This window comes from Salmo salar, chromosome ssa15 (assembly GCF_905237065.1).
Source record: "Salmo salar chromosome ssa15, Ssal_v3.1, whole genome shotgun sequence".
Taxonomy (NCBI): Eukaryota; Metazoa; Chordata; class Actinopteri; order Salmoniformes; family Salmonidae; genus Salmo; species Salmo salar.
The window spans coordinates 18,346,007-18,362,899 of record NC_059456.1 but is presented as its reverse complement, the minus strand read 5'-3'; positions in this window follow the sequence as shown (position 1 = coordinate 18,362,899).

Here is a 16,893-nt window from a genome sequence, read left to right as displayed (position 1 = left end):
TATAGCAACATAGCTCCATACTGTAGCAACATAGCTCCATACTGTAGCAACATAGCTCCATACTGTAGCAACATAGCTCTACACTGTAGCAACATAGCTCTATACTGTAGCAACATAGCTCTATATTGTAGCAACATAGCTCTACACTGTAGCAACATAGCTCTACACTGTAGCAACATAGCTCTACACTGTAGCAACATAGCTCTACACTGTAGCAACATAGCTCTACACTGTAGCAACATAGCTCTATACTGTAGCAACATAGCTCTATACTGTAGCAACATAGCTCCATACTGTAGCAACATAGCTCTATACTGTAGCAACATAGCTCTATACTGTAGCAACATAGCTCTATACTGTAGCAACATAGCTCTATACTGTAGCAACATAACTCCATACTGTAGCAACATAGCTCTATACTATAGCAACATAGCTCCATACTGTAGCAACATAGCTCCATACTGTAGCAACATAGCTCCATACTGTAGCAACATAGCTCCATACTGTAGCAACATAGCTCTACACTGTAGCAACATAGCTCTATACTGTAGCAACATAGCTCTATATTGTAGCAACATAGCTCTACACTGTAGCAACATAGCTCTATACTGTAGCAACATAGATCCATACTGTAGCAACATAGCTCTATACTATAGCAACATAGCTCCATACTGTAGCAACATAGCTCTATACTGTAGCAACATAGCTCTATACTGTAGCAACATAGCTCTATACTGTAGCAACATAGATCCATACTGTTGCAACATAGCTCTATACTGTAGCAACATAGCTCTATACTGTAGCAACATAGCTCTATACTGTAGGAACATAGCTTTATACTGTAGGAACGTAGCTTTATACTGTAGCAACATAGCTCCATACTGTAGCAACATAGCTCCATATTGTAGCAACATAGCTCTACACTGTAGCAACATAGCTCTATACTGTAGCAACATAGCTCTATACTATAGCAACATAGCTCTATACTGAAGCAACATAGCTCCATACTATAGCAACATAGCTCTATACTGAAGCAACAGAGCTCCGTACTGTAGCAACATAGCTCTGTACTGTAGCAACATAGCTCCATATTGTAGCAACGTAGCTTTATACTGTAGTAACGTAGCTTTATACTCTAGGAACGTAGCTTTATACTTTAGCAACATAGCTCTATACTGTAGCAACATAGCTCCGTATTGTAGCAACACTGCTCTGTATTGTAGCAACATAGCTCTACACTGTAGCAACATAGCTCTACACTGTAGCAACATAGCTCTACACTGTAGCAACATAGCTCTATACTGTAGCAACATAGCTCTATATTGTAGCAACATAGCTCTACACTGTAGCAACATAGCTCCATACTGTAGCAACATAGCTCCATGCTGTAGCAACATAGCTCCATGCTGTAGCAACATAGCTCCATACTGTAGCAACATAGCTCCATACTGTAGCAACATAGCTCCATATTGTAGCAACATAGCTCCATACTGTAGCAACATAGCTCCATAATGTAGCAACATAGCTCCATATTGTAGGAACGTAGCTTTATACTGTAGGAACGTAGCTTTATACTGTAGGAACGTAGCTTTATACAGTAGCAACATAGCTCCGTATTGTAGCAACACTGCTCTGTATTGTAGCAACATAGCTCCATATTGTAGCAACATAGCTCTACACTGTAGCAACATAGCTCTACACTGTAGCAACATAGCTCTACACTGTAGCAACATAGCTCTATACTGTAGCAACATAGCTCTATACTGTAGCAACATAGCTCTATACTATAGCAACATAGCTCCATACTGTAGCAACATAGGTCTATACTGTAGCAACATAGCTCTATACTGTAGCAACATAGCTCTATACTGTAGCAACATAGCTCTATACTGTAGCAACATAGCTCTATACTGTAGCAACGTAGCTCTATACTGTAGGAACGTAGCTTTATACTGAAGGAACGTAGCTTTATACTGTAGCAACATAGCTCCATACTATAGCAACATAGCTCCATACTGTAGCAACATAGCTCCATATTGTAGCAACATAGCTCCATACTATAGCAACATAGCTCTATACTGAAGCAACATAGCTCCATACTATAGCAACATAGCTCTATACTGAAGCAACAGAGCTCCGTACTGTAGCAACATAGCTCTGTACTGTAGCAACATAGCTCCATACTGTAGCAACGTAGCTCCATACTGTAGCAACATAGATCTATACTGTAGCAACATAGCTCCGTATTGTAGCAACACTGCTCTGTATTGTAGCAACATAGCTCTACACTGTAGCAACATAGCTCTACACTGTAGCAACATAGCTCTACACTGTAGCAACATAGCTCTATACTGTAGCAACATAGCTCTATATTGTAGCAACATAGCTCTACACTGTAGCAACATAGCTCCATACTGTAGCAACATAGCTCCATACTGTAGCAACATAGCTCCATGCTGTAGCAACATATCTCCATACTGTAGCAACATAGCTCCATACTGTAGCAACATAGCTCCATATTGTAGCAACATAGCTCCATACTGTAGCAACATAGCTCCATAATGTAGCAACATAGCTCCATATTGTAGGAACGTAGCTTTATACTGTAGGAACGTAGCTTTATACTGTAGGAACGTAGCTTTATACAGTAGCAACATAGCTCCGTATTGTAGCAACACTGCTCTGTATTGTAGCAACATAGCTCCGTATTGTAGCAACATAGCTCTACACTGTAGCAACATAGCTCTACACTGTAGCAACATAGCTCTACACTGTAGCAACATAGCTCTACACTGTAGCAACATAGCTCTATACTGTAGCAACATAGCTCTATACTATAGCAACATAGCTCCATACTGTAGCAACATAGGTCTATACTGTAGCAACATAGCTCTATACTGTAGCAACATAGCTCTATACTGTAGCAACATAGCTCTATACTGTAGCAACATAGCTCTATACTGTAGCAACATAGCTCTATACTGTAGCAACGTAGCTCTATACTGTAGGAACGTAGCTTTATACTGAAGGAACGTAGCTTTATACTGTAGCAACATAGCTCCATACTATAGCAACATAGCTCCATACTGTAGCAACATAGCTCCATATTGTAGCAACATAGCTCCATACTGTAGCAACATAGCTCCATAATGTAGCAACATAGCTCCGTATTGTAGCAACACTGCTCTGTATTGTAGTAACATAGCTCTGTATTGTAGTAACATAGCTCCGTATTGTAACAACATAGCTCCACACTGTAGCAACATAGCTCAATACTGTAGCAACATAGCTCCATACTGTAGCAACATAGCTCCATACTGTAGCAACATAGCTTTATACTGTAGCAACATAGCTCTATACTATATCAACACTGCTCTGTATTGTAGCAACACTGCTCTGTATTGTAGCAACATAGCTCCATATTGTAGCAACATAGATCTACACTGTAGCAACATAGCTCTATACTGTAGCAACATTGCTCTATACTAAATCAACATAGCTCCGTATTGTAGCAACACTGCTCTGTATTGTAGCAACATAGCTCCATATTGTAGCAACATAGCTCAATACTGTAGCAACATAGCTCAATACTGTAGCAACATAGCTCAATACTGTAGCAACATAGCTCAATACTGTAGCAACATAGCTCTATACTGTAGCAACATAGCTCTATACTGTAGCAACATAGCTCTATACTGTAGCAACATAGCTCTATACTGTAGCAACATAGCTCTATACTGTAGCAACAGAGCTCTATACTGTAGCAACATAGCTCTATACTGTAGGAACGTAGCTTTATACTGTAGCAACATAGCTCTATACTGTAGCAACATAGCTCTATACTGTAGCAACATATCTCCGTATTGTAGCAACACTGCTCTGTATTGTAGCAACATAGCTCCATATTGTAGCAACATAGCTCTACACTTTAGCAACATAGCTCTATACTATAGCAACATAGCTCTATACTGTAGCAACATAGCTCTATACTGTAGCAACATAGCTCTATACTGTAGCAACATAGCTCTATACTGTAGCAACATAGCTCTATACTGTAGCAACATAGCTCTATACTGTAGGAACGTAGCTTTATACTGTAGCAACATAGCTCTATACTGTAGCAACATAGCTCTATACTGTAGCAACATATCTCTGTATTGTAGCAACACTGCTCTGTATTGTAGCAACATAGCTCCATATTGTAGCAACATAGCTCTACACTTTAGCAACATAGCTCTATACTATAGCAACATAGCTCTATACTGTAGCAACATAGCTCCGTATTGTAGCAACATAGCTCCGTATTGTAGCAACATAGCTCCGTATTGTAGCAACACTGCTCCGAATTGTAGCAACACTGCTCTGTATTGTAGCAACACTGCTCTGTATTGTAGCAACATAGCTCCATACTGTAGCAACATAGCTCTTTACTGTAGCAACATAGCTCTTTACTGTAGCAACATAGCTCCATACTGTAGCAACATAGCTCTTTACTGTAGCAACATAGCTCCATACTGTAGCAACATAGCTCTACACTGTAGCAACATAGCTCTATACTGTAGCAACAGAGCTCAATATTGTAGCAGAGCTCTATACTGTAGCAACAAAGCTCTTTACTGTAGCAACATAGCTCTTTACTGTAGCAACATAGCTCTATACTGTAGCAACAAAGCTCTATACTGTAGCAACAAAGCTCTATACTGTAGCAACAAAGCTCTATACTATAGCAACATAGCTCTATACTGTAGCAACATAGCTCTATACTGTAGCAACATAGCTCTATACTGTAGCAACATAGCTCTATACTGTAGCAACATAGCTCTATACTGTAGCAACATAGCTCCATAATGTAGCAACATAGCTCCATACTGTAGCAACATAGCTCTATACTGTAGCAACATAGCTCTATATTGTAGCAACATAGCTCTATACTGTAGCAACATTGCTCCGTATTGTAGCAACACTGCTCTGTATTGTAGCAACATAGCTCCATACTGTAGCAACATAGCTCTATACTGTAGCAACATAGCTCTATACTGTAGCAACATAGCTCTATACTGTAGCAACATAGATCCATACTGTTGCAACATAGCTCCATACTGTTGCAACATAGCTCTATACTGTAGCAACATAGCTCTATACTGTAGCAACATAGCTCTATACTGTAGGAACGTAGCTCTATACTGTAGCAACATAGCTCTATACTGTAGCAACATAGCTCCGTATTGTAGCAACATAGCTCCATATTGTAGCAACACTGCTCCGTATTGTAGCAACACTGCTCCGTATTGTAGCAACATAGCTCTATACTGTAGCAACATAGCTCTATACTGTAGCGACATAGCTCCATACTGTAGCAACATAGCTCTACACTGTAGCAACATAGCTCCGTATTGTAGCAACACTGCTCTGTATTGTAGCAATATAGCTCCATACTGTAGCAACATAGCTCCGTATTGTAGCAACACTGCTCTGTATTGTAGCAACATAGCTCTATACTGTAGCAACATAGCTCCGTATTGTAGCAACACTGCTCTGTATTGTAGCAACATAGCTCCATACTGTAGCAACATAGCTCTATACTGTAGGAACGTAGCTGTATACTGTAGGAACGTAGCTTTATACTGTAGGAACATAGCTCTATACTGTAGCAACATAGCTCTACACTGTAGCAACATAGTTCCATACTGTAGCAACATAGCTCCATACTGTAGCAACATAGCTCCATACTGTAGCAACATAGCTCTACACTGTAGCAACATAGCTCCGTATTGTAGCAACACTGCTCTGTATTGTAGCAATATTGCTCTATACTGTAGCAACATAGCTCCGTATTGTAGCAACACTGCTCTGTATTGTAGCAACATAGCTCTATACTGTAGCAACATAGCTCCGTATTGTAGCAACACTGCTCTGTATTGTAGCAACATAGCTCCATACTGTAGCAACATAGCTCTATACTGTAGGAACGTAGCTTTATACTGTAGGAACGTAGCTTTATACTGTAGGAACATAGCTCTATACTGTAGCAACATAGCTCTATACTGTAGGAACATAGCTTTATACTGTAGGAACGTAGCTCTATACTGTAGCAACATAGCTCCGTATTGTAGCAACACAGCTCCGTATTGTAGCAACACTGCTTTGTATTGTAGCAACATAGCTCTACACTGTAGCAACATAGCTCTACACTGTAGCAACATAGCTCCGTATTGTAGCAACACTGCTCTGTATTGTAGCAACATAGCTCTATACTGTAGCAACATAGCTCCGTATTGTAGCAACACTGCTCTGTATTGTAGCAACATAGCTCCATACTGTAGCAACATAGCTCTATACTGTAGGAACGTAGCTGTATACTGTAGGAACGTAGCTTTATACTGTAGGAACATAGCTCTATACTGTAGCAACATAGCTCTACACTGTAGGAACATAGGTCCATACTGTAGCAACGTAGCTCTATACTGTAGCAACATAGCTCCATACTGTAGCAACATAGCTCTACACTGTAGCAACATAGCTCCGTATTGTAGCAACATAGCTCTGTATTGTAGCAATATTGCTCTATACTGTAGCAACATAGCTCCGTATTGTAGCAACACTGCTCTGTATTGTAGCAACATAGCTCTATACTGTAGCAACATAGCTCCGTATTGTAGCAACACTGCTCTGTATTGTAGCAACATAGCTCCATACTGTAGCAACATAGCTCTTACTGTAGGAACAGCTTTATACTGTAGGAACGTAGCTTTATACTGTAGGAACATAGCTCTATACTGTAGCAACATAGCTCTATACTGTAGGAACATAGCTTTATACTGTAGGAACGTAGCTCTATACTGTAGCAACATAGCTCCGTATTGTAGCAACACAGCTCCGTATTGTAGCAACACTGCTCTGTATTGTAGCAACATAGCTCTACACTGTAGCAACATAGCTCTACACTGTAGCAACATAGCTCTACACTGTAGCAACATAGCTCTACACTGTAGCAACATAGCTCTATACTATAGCAACATAGCTCTATACTGTAGCAACATAGCTCTATACTGTAGCAACATAGCTCTATACTGTAGCAACATAGCTCTATACTGTAGCAACATAGCTCTATACTGTAGCAACATAGCTCTACACTGTAGCAACATAGCTCCGTATTGTAGCAACACTGCTCTGTATTGTAGCAATATTGCTCTATACTGTAGCAACATAGCTCCGTATTGTAGCAACACTGCTCTGTATTGTAGCAACATAGCTCTATACTGTAGCAACATAGCTCCGTATTGTAGCAACACTGCTCTGTATTGTAGCAACATAGCTCCATACTGTAGCAACATAGCTCTATACTGTAGGAACGTAGCTTTATACTGTAGGAACGTAGCTTTATACTGTAGGAACGTAGCTCTATACTGTAGCAACATAGCTCTATACTGTAGCAACATAGCTCTATACTGTAGCAACATAGCTCTATACTGTAGGAACATAGCTTCATACTGTAGGAACGTAGCTCTATACTGTAGCAACATAGCTCCGTATTGTAGCAACACAGCTCCGTATTGTAGCAACACTGCTCTGTATTGTAGCAACATAGCTCTACACTGTAGCAACATAGCTCTACACTGTAGCAACATAGCTCTACACTGTAGCAACATAGCTCTATACTATAGCAACATAGCTCTATACTGTAGCAACATAGCTCTATACTGTAGCAACATAGCTCTATACTGTAGCAACATAGCTCTATACTGTAGCAACATAGCTCCATACTGTAGCAACATAGCTCTATTCTGTAGCAACATAGCTCTATTCTGTAGCAACATAGCTCTATACTGTAGCAACATAACTCTGTACTGTAGCAACATAGCTCTATACTGTAGCAACATAGCTCCATACTGTAGCAACATAGCTCCATACTGTAGCAACATAGCTCCATACTGTAGCAACATAGCTCCATACTGTAGCAACATAGCTCTATACTATAGCAACATAGCTCCGTATTGTAGCAACACTGCTCTGTATTGTAGCAACATAGCTCCATATTGTAGCAACATAGCTCTACACTGTAGCAACGTAGCTCTATACTGTAGGAACGTAGCTTTATACTGTAGCAACATCGCTCAATACTGTAGCAACATAGCTCAATACTGCTGCAACATAGCTCAATACTGTAGCAACATAGCTCCATACTGTAGCAACATAGCTCAATACTATAGCAACATAGCTCCATACTGTAGCAACATAGCTCCATACTGTAGCAACATAGCTCCATACTGTAGCAACATAGCTCCATACTGTAGCAACATAGCTCCATACTGTAGCAACATAGCTCTACACTGTAGCAACATAGCTCCGTATTGTAGCAACACTGCTCTGTATTGTAGCAACATAGCTCTGTATTGTAGCAACACTGCTCTGTATTGTAGCAACATAGCTCTACACTGTAGCAACATAGCTCTATACTATAGCAACATAGCTCTATACTGTAGCAACATAGCTCTATACTGTAGCAACATAGCTCTATACTGTAGCAACATAGCTCTATACTGTAGCAACATAGCTCTATACTGTAGCAACATAGCTCCATACTGTAGCAACATAGCTCTATACTGTAGCAACATAGCTCCATACTGTAGCAACATAGCTCCATACTGTAGCAACATAGCTCCATACTGTAGCAACATAGCTCCATACTGTAGCAACATAGCTCTATACTATAGCAACATAGCTCCGTATTGTAGCAACACTGCTCTGTATTGTAGCAACATAGCTCCATATTGTAGCAACATAGCTCTACACTGTAGCAACATAGCTCTATACTGTAGGAACGTAGCTTTATACTGTAGCAACATAGCTCAATACTGTAGCAACATAGCTCTATACTGTAGCAACATAGCTCCATACTGTAGCAACATAGCTCTATACTGTAGCAACATAGCTCCATACTGTAGCAACATAGCTCCATACTGTAGCAACATAGCTCTACACTGTAGCAACATAGCTCCGTATTGTAGCAACACTGCTCTTTATTGTAGCAACATAGCTCTGTATTGTAGCAACACTGCTCTGTATTGTAGCAACACTGCTCTGTATTGTAGCAACATAGCTCTATACTGTAGCAACATAGCTCCGTATTGTAGCAACACTGCTCTGTATTGTAGCAACATAGCTCCATATTGTAGCAACATAGCTCTACACTGTAGCAACATAGCTCTATACTGTAGCAACATAGCTCTATACTGTAGAAACATAGCTCTATACTGTAGCAACATAGCTCTTTTCTGTAGCAACATCTGAATTTTTGAGGACCGTGATATTTTTAGCCACATTGGTGTTTTATTACAGTTGGAAAAACAAAACATTGAGCTAATTCTATATACAGTGATGAATGGCATTAGCAGCGCTTTTTAAAGACTGAATTACAATAGGTATAGGATGGGTTTGGATCTGCTGATGCTTAAACAATGAGATACAACAGTGTGGGTAACAAGATTTTGTACAGGAAAACTGGTGCGTATGTCTGTGTGTTTGACAAAGAAAGAAAGAGCGACAGGGGGGATGAGAGAGAGAGAGGGGGGATGAGAGAGAGAGGAGAGAGAGAGGGGGGGATGAGAGAGAGAGGAGAGAGAGAGAGAGGAGGGGGATGAGAGAGAGAGGGGAGTGAGAGAGAGAGATAGGAGGTGGATGAGAGATAGGGGTGAGATAGAGAGAGGAGGGGGATGAGAGAGAGAGGGGGATGAGAGAGAGAGAGGGGGGATGAGAGAGAGGAGAGAGAGAGAGGGGGGGATGAGAGAGAGAGGAGAGAGAGAGAGAGGGGGGGATGAGAGAGAGAGGAGAGAGAGGGGGGGAGGTGAGAGAGAGGAGAAAGAGAGGGGGGTGAGAGAGAGAGGAGAGGAGAGAGAGAGAGAGAGGAGGGGGATGAGAGAGAGAGGGGAGTGAGAGAGAGAGGAGGGGGATGAGAGATAGGGGTGAGATAGAGAGAGGAGGGGGATGAGAGAGAGAGGGGAGTGAGAGATAGAGAGAGGAGGGGGATGAGAGAGAGGGGAGAGGGAGAGAGAAAGAACGGGATGTAAAGATAGCTGTAGAGAGAGAGAGAGAGAGAGAGCTAGGGAGAGAGAGAGAGAGAGAGATGGAGAGAGAGAAAGAGGGGGGATATAAAGATAGCTATAGAGAGTGAGAGAGAGAGAGAGAGAGAGACCTAGAGAGAGAGAGAGAGAGAGAGTGTGTGTTTTCTCCCAGTCATTGTGCCTACCAACATGAAGACTTCTGACAAAGGAAGCATCTTTTGAAATGGCTGACAAATCCTATTAGCAGGATCTAGAGTCTTTCTAACGGAACACGGAATATGGAACAGACTCTTCAGAGGGTTCTAGTAGTTCCATGGATTACGGATTATCATCATTCACATTGTGACGACTGTCCTGTGTCTGTATACCGTGCGTCAGCATTAAAACAACAGGCCTCGCCTCCTGTTGACAATAGCTAACTACTCTGCCATGTGTTGATGTAGACTCAAGCTTGTTGAAGTATGACGTCTTAGTAAAAAAAAGTTGAACCCCATTGCAATTTCATCTTGCAATGTCAACTTCAGATTGACCTGATTAGCTAAATCGTCGAAGACAGATTAGTAAGATTGTACAAAATTATGAATTAATACAGTCACAAATAGGAAACAGCAGACAGAATAACGAGCTGTAGAAATCAAACTTTCCCCTACTTAAGTTATTATTTGATGATGTAATTCCCTGGTCAAAGATAAATGTCAAAAAACTAAAAAATGTCAAAATTAAACATAAGAAAAAGTACATTTGAATGACACTGAGGGACAGTGTGCCGGTTTGCCTGAGGCTGATGCCTTCAAATAAACACAAAGAAAAACACACACATACATGTAATAGTGCCAGACATGCACACAAACTGTCACGTCTTCCACCGAAGTCGGCTCCTCTCCTTGTTCGTTCGGCGATCGACGTCACCGGCTTTCTAGCCATCGCCGCTCCAATTTTTCATATTCCCGTTTGTTTTGTCTTGTTCCATTACACACCTGGTTTTCAGTCCCTAATCACACTGAATGTATTTAGTCCTCTGTTCCCCTCCATGTCTTTGTGTGAAACTGTTTTGATGTTATGTGGGTATTGTTACACGCCAGACTTTTCTCTATGTTCCGTGTTTTTGGGCACGTTATATGTACTTACGTTTGGACCGGAATAAAAAAGTGTGCCTGTTAACTACACTCTGCTCTCCTGCATCTGACTTCGCCTCCAGTACACACCCTTAACATAATTTCACACCCTCCATGGAGTCACAAACATATACAGTTGGCATTGCTGTTATGATTGTAGTTGTCCTTTTTGTTGGTTTTGTTTTGAATGGTTTTTTTGCATTGTTTCCTGTTTTCTTCTGTCTTGTTCTTTTGTCTCTTTAGTTCATTCTCTTTGTTGTTGGTGCATTGTGGGGTTCTTGGGGATGGGGAATGGAATGGAATGGAATGAATAGTATTTTTTATTCATATTTTTCTTCTTGGGGGGGGAACTGTGGGAGGGGTCTCGAATGGTTGAGGGACAGCTATTGGGGAACTGTGGGGGAGATCTTAGCTTGTTTGATTGCCTTGTGGAGGGAATAGCTACACTGTTTGTATTCGGTCAGGTTTCCGGTCACCTTGCCCTGATTAAAAGCAGTGGTTCGCGCTTTCAGATTTGCGCGAATGCTGCCATCAATCCACGGTTTCTGGTTGGGGAATGGTGAATAGACGCTGTGGGTACAACATCACCGATGCCCTTGCTAATAAACTCGCTCACCGAAACAGCGTATTCATCAATGTTGTTGTTCAACATTATGTGTTACATATCCCAGTCCACGTGATCGAAGCAATCTTGAAGCGTGGAATCCGATTGGTCGGACCAGCGTTGAACAGACCTGAGGGCGGGAGCTTCCCGTTTTAGTTTCTGTCTATAGGCTGGGAGCAACAAAATGGAGTCGTGGTCAGATTTTCCAAAGGGAGGGCGGGGGAGGGCCTTATATGTGTCGCAGACAGATTAAAGCGCTGTAGAACTTTCCCCTACTTAAGTTATTTCTGATGACGTACTTCCCTCCCAACCCCTTCTCTCTCAACCCTCCACCTCCCAACCCCACCTCTCTCAACCCCAGCTCTCTCAACCCCAGCTCTCTCAACCCCACCTCTCTCAACCCCACCTCTCTCAACCCCACCTCTCTCAACCCCACCTCTCTCAACCCCACCTCTCTCAACCCCACCTCTCTCAACACTTCCTCTCTCAACCCCTCCTCTCTTAAATGACAGGTATGATGTAGTTGTTGAGTGGCTTCACTGCAAGTGTACTGTATGTTTCTGATATTCAAAAAACAACAACATAAATATATATTTTTTTAATAAACATTGTACAACATTATTAGTTAATACAGTCACCAATAGGAAACAGCAGACAGATTAAAGTGCAGTAGAAATCAAACTTCCCCTACTTAAGTTATTATTTGATGATGCAATTCCCTCTCAACCCCTCCACCTCTCAACCCCTCCACCTCTCAACCCCTCCACCTCTCAACCCCTCCACCTCTCAACCCCTCCACCTCTCAACCCCTCCACCTTCCAACCCCTCCTCTTTCAGACTTCCTGACTGGACTACTGCAACACTCTCCTCACTGGTATCCCCACCAAACTCACCAATCGGCTATATGGTCTATATGACAGTGTTATTAGTTTACTCTATATGGTCTTTAACACTGTCATAAAGGGCCATGTAGACTAATAACACTGTCATATCTTGTAATTGTAAAGTTTAAAAAGGCAATGTCAGACAGCCCTATGGCAACTTTGGCAAAGCGTCCTGCTCTTTTCAAAGTTCAAATGCACTTTTAAATGTCCGTAGTAAATATTACCGCAGGTCCAGACTCTAGTCTAGTTCAAAATGTATATATAATTCCTCCTCTTTATGCCAATCGCATTCCATTCCGTTAATCACATGTTCCCCAACCTTTAAAACTGGGGAGATTCACAAACTTAAAAAAACTTCAGAAAAATGTGGTATTCAAACTGTACCGATTTTCTTTGCCGTCTAAGCTATTTGAAATTAAGCAACCATTCCCCGCCACCCACCATTCCCCGCTGACCAAAAGTAGGCTACATGAAAAGTTCAATACTTATAATATAACCTTGTGTAAGTTTACAATGAATTCACGTAAACCACAAATCTCATCTGCATTTCCTGCTGTGCAGTGATCAAATTAACATCTGACATCTGTCTGTCACATACGCTAAATTAATCCAGTCCTTATATCCTGGTGTGTGGCTGTCAACAGCGTGGTAGGCTAGCTACGTGGTTAGAGTTTCTTAACTCTAGGGACAGGCAGTATGAATCGTCTGGTTGGAGTGACCTAACTCGAGGGACAGGCAGTATGAATCGTCTGGTTGGGGTGACCCAACTCTAGGGACAGGCAGTATGAATCGTCTGGTTGGAGTGACCCAACTCGAGGGACAGGCAGTATGAATCGTCTGGTTGGAGTGACCCAACTCTAGGGACAGGCAGTATGAATCGTCTGGTTGGAGTGACCTAACTCGAGGGACAGGCAGTATGAATCGTCTGGTTGGAGTGACCTAACTCGAGGGACAGGCAGTATGAATCGTCTGGTTGGAGTGACCTAACTCGAGGGACAGGCAGTATGAATCGTCTGGTTGGAGTGACCTAACTCGAGGGACAGGCAGTATGAATCGTCTGGTTGGAGTGACCTAACTCTAGGGACAGGCAGTATGAATCGTCTGGTTGGAGTGACCTAACTCGAGGGACAGGCAGTATGAATCGTCTGGTTGGAGTGACCCAACTCGCGGGACAGGCAGTATGAATCGTCTGGTTGGAGTGACCCAACTCTAGGGACAGGCAGTATGAATCGTCTGGTTGGAGTGACCTAACTCTAGGGACAGGCAGTATGAATCGTCTGGTTGGAGTGACCTAACTCTAGGGACAGGCAGTATGAATCGTCTGGTTGGAGTGACCTAACTCGAGGGACAGGCAGTATGAATCGTCTGGTTGGAGTGACCTAACTCGAGGGACAGGCAGTATGAATCGTCTGGTTGGAGTGACCTAACTCGAGGGACAGGCAGTATGAATCGTCTGGTTGGAGTGACCTAACTCGAGGGACAGGCATTATGAATCGTCTGGTTGGAGTGACCTAACTCTAGGGACAGGCAGTATGAATCGTCTGGTTGGAGTGACCTAACTCTAGGGACAGGCAGTATGAATCGTCTGGTTGGAGTGACCTAACTCGAGGGACAGGCAGTATGAATCGTCTGGTTGGAGTGACCCAACTCTAGGGACAGGCAGTATGAATCGTCTGGTTGGAGTGACCCAACTCTAGGGACAGGCAGTATGAATCGTCTGGTTGGAGTGACCTAACTCGAGGGACAGGCAGTATGAATTGTCTGGTGCTATGTCTTACAGGATGTGAGCCTGAGCAGGAAGAGAAGAGATTCCTTCAACCTCAGACATCAACAACATACCTCATGTTCCACACCACACATACAGAGACACTCGTGTATATACGCACGCACGACACACACACACACACACACACAGACACACACACAAACACGAAACACGCACCTAGACACACACACACACCTAGACACAGACACACACACACACACACACACACACAGACACACAGCTCTTTCTCAACCTCCCCGTTGGTGGGGTGTGGTGGTGGGAGGGAAGGTGGAAACAAAAGCCAGTCCAGTCGTCAAGGACACCTGCTACTGTTCCTCCCTAACGCCGCTGTAGAGTCAACACTGGGATGGGTCCCAAACAGCACCCTATTCCCTATATAGTGCACTACTTTCTGACCAGGGTCCATAGGAACTCTGATCAAAAGAAGCATACTTTGTAGGGAATAAGGAACCATTTGGGACGCAAGGTAAAGATCAAAGCTGAGGAAACTCCTTGTGTCTCGGGTAACATTTCATCTCCACATGAACACAGGAGGAGATCAGTTGTTTTTCTCCTTTTGTAGCAATTGACTTCATTTGTCAGTCATCACAGCTTTTTACGTTTACATACAAGCCCTTGGAAACATAAAAATCTATGATGACTGACAAATGAAGTCAGTTCATTCATAAACATTCAGTGGCCACTAATAGTCTCTAAAAAAGGGTTCTATTGTGGGACTGAGGAAATATACAGCAGTTTATATGCACTTATGATGTGTAAGGAGTGGTACTAGACAGACAGAACACTAGCAGCGGTACTAGACAGACAGAACACTAGCAGCGGTACTAGACAGCAGAACACTAGCAGTGGTACTAGACAGACAGAACACTAGCAGCGGTACTAGACAACAGAACACTAGCAGCGGTAGTAGACACAGAACACTAGCAGCGGTACTAGACAGACAGAACACTAGCAGCGGTACTAGACAGACAGAACACTAGCAGCGGTACTAGACAGACAGAACACTAGCAGCGGTACTAGACAGACAGAACACTAGCAGCGGTACTAGACAGACAGAACACTAGCAGCGGTACTAGACAGAACACTAGCAGCGGTACTAGACAGAACACTAGCAGCGGTACTAGACAGAACACTAGCAGCGGTACTACAGACAGAACACTAGCAGCGGTACTAGACAGACAGAACACTAGCAGCGGTACTAGACAGAACACTAGCAGCGGTACTAGACAGAACACTAGCAGCGGTACTAGACAGAACACTAGCAGCGGTACTAGACAGAACACTAGCAGCGGTACTAGACAGAACACTAGCAGCGGTACTAGACAGAACACTAGTAGCGGTACTAGACAGACAGAACACTAGTAGCGGTACTAGACAGACAGAACACTAGTAGCGGTACTAGACAGAACACTAGTAGCGGTACTAGACAGAACACTAGTAGTGGTACTAGACAGAACACTAGTAGCGGTACTAGACAGAACACTAGTAGCGGTACTAGACAGACAAAACACTAGTAGCGGTACTAAACAGAACACTAGTAGCGGTACTAGACAGAACACTAGTAGTGGTACTAGACAGACAGAACACTAGCAGTGGTACTAGACAGAACACTAGCAGTGGTACTAGACAGAACACTAGCAGTGGTACTAGACAGAACACTAGCAGTGGTACTAGACAGAACACTAGCAGTGGTACTAGACAGAACACTAGTAGCGGTACTAGACAGAACACTAGTAGCGGTACTAGACAGAACACTAGTAGCGGTACTAGACAGAACACTAGTAGCGGTACTAGACAGAACACTAGTAGCGGTACTAGACAGACAGAACACTAGCAGCGGTACTAGACAGAACACTAGCAGCGGTACTAGACAGAACACTAGCAGCGGTACTAGACAGACAGAACACTAGCAGCGGTACTAGACAGACAGAACACTAGCAGTGGTACTAGACAGACAGAACACTAGCAGTGGTACTAGACAGACAGAACACTAGCAGTGGTACTAGACAGACAGAACACTAGCAGTGGTACTAGACAGAACACTAGCAGTGGTACTAGACAGAACACTAGTAGTGGTACTAGACAGAACACTAGCAGTGGTACTAGACAGAACACTAGCAGTGGTACTAGACAGAACACTAGTAGTGGTACTCAGACAGAACACTAGCAGTGGTACTAGACAGAACACTAGCAGTGGTACTAGACAGAACACTAGTAGTGGTACTAAGACAGAACACTAGCAGTGGTACTAAGACAGAACACTAGTAGTGGTACTAAAGACAGAACACTAGCAGTGGTACTAGACAGAACACTAGCAGTGGTACTACAGACAGAACACTAGCAGTGGTACTAGCAGACAGAACACTAGCAGCGGTACTCAGACAGAACACTAGCAGTGGTACTAGACAGAACACTAGCAGTGGTACTAGACAAAACACTAGCA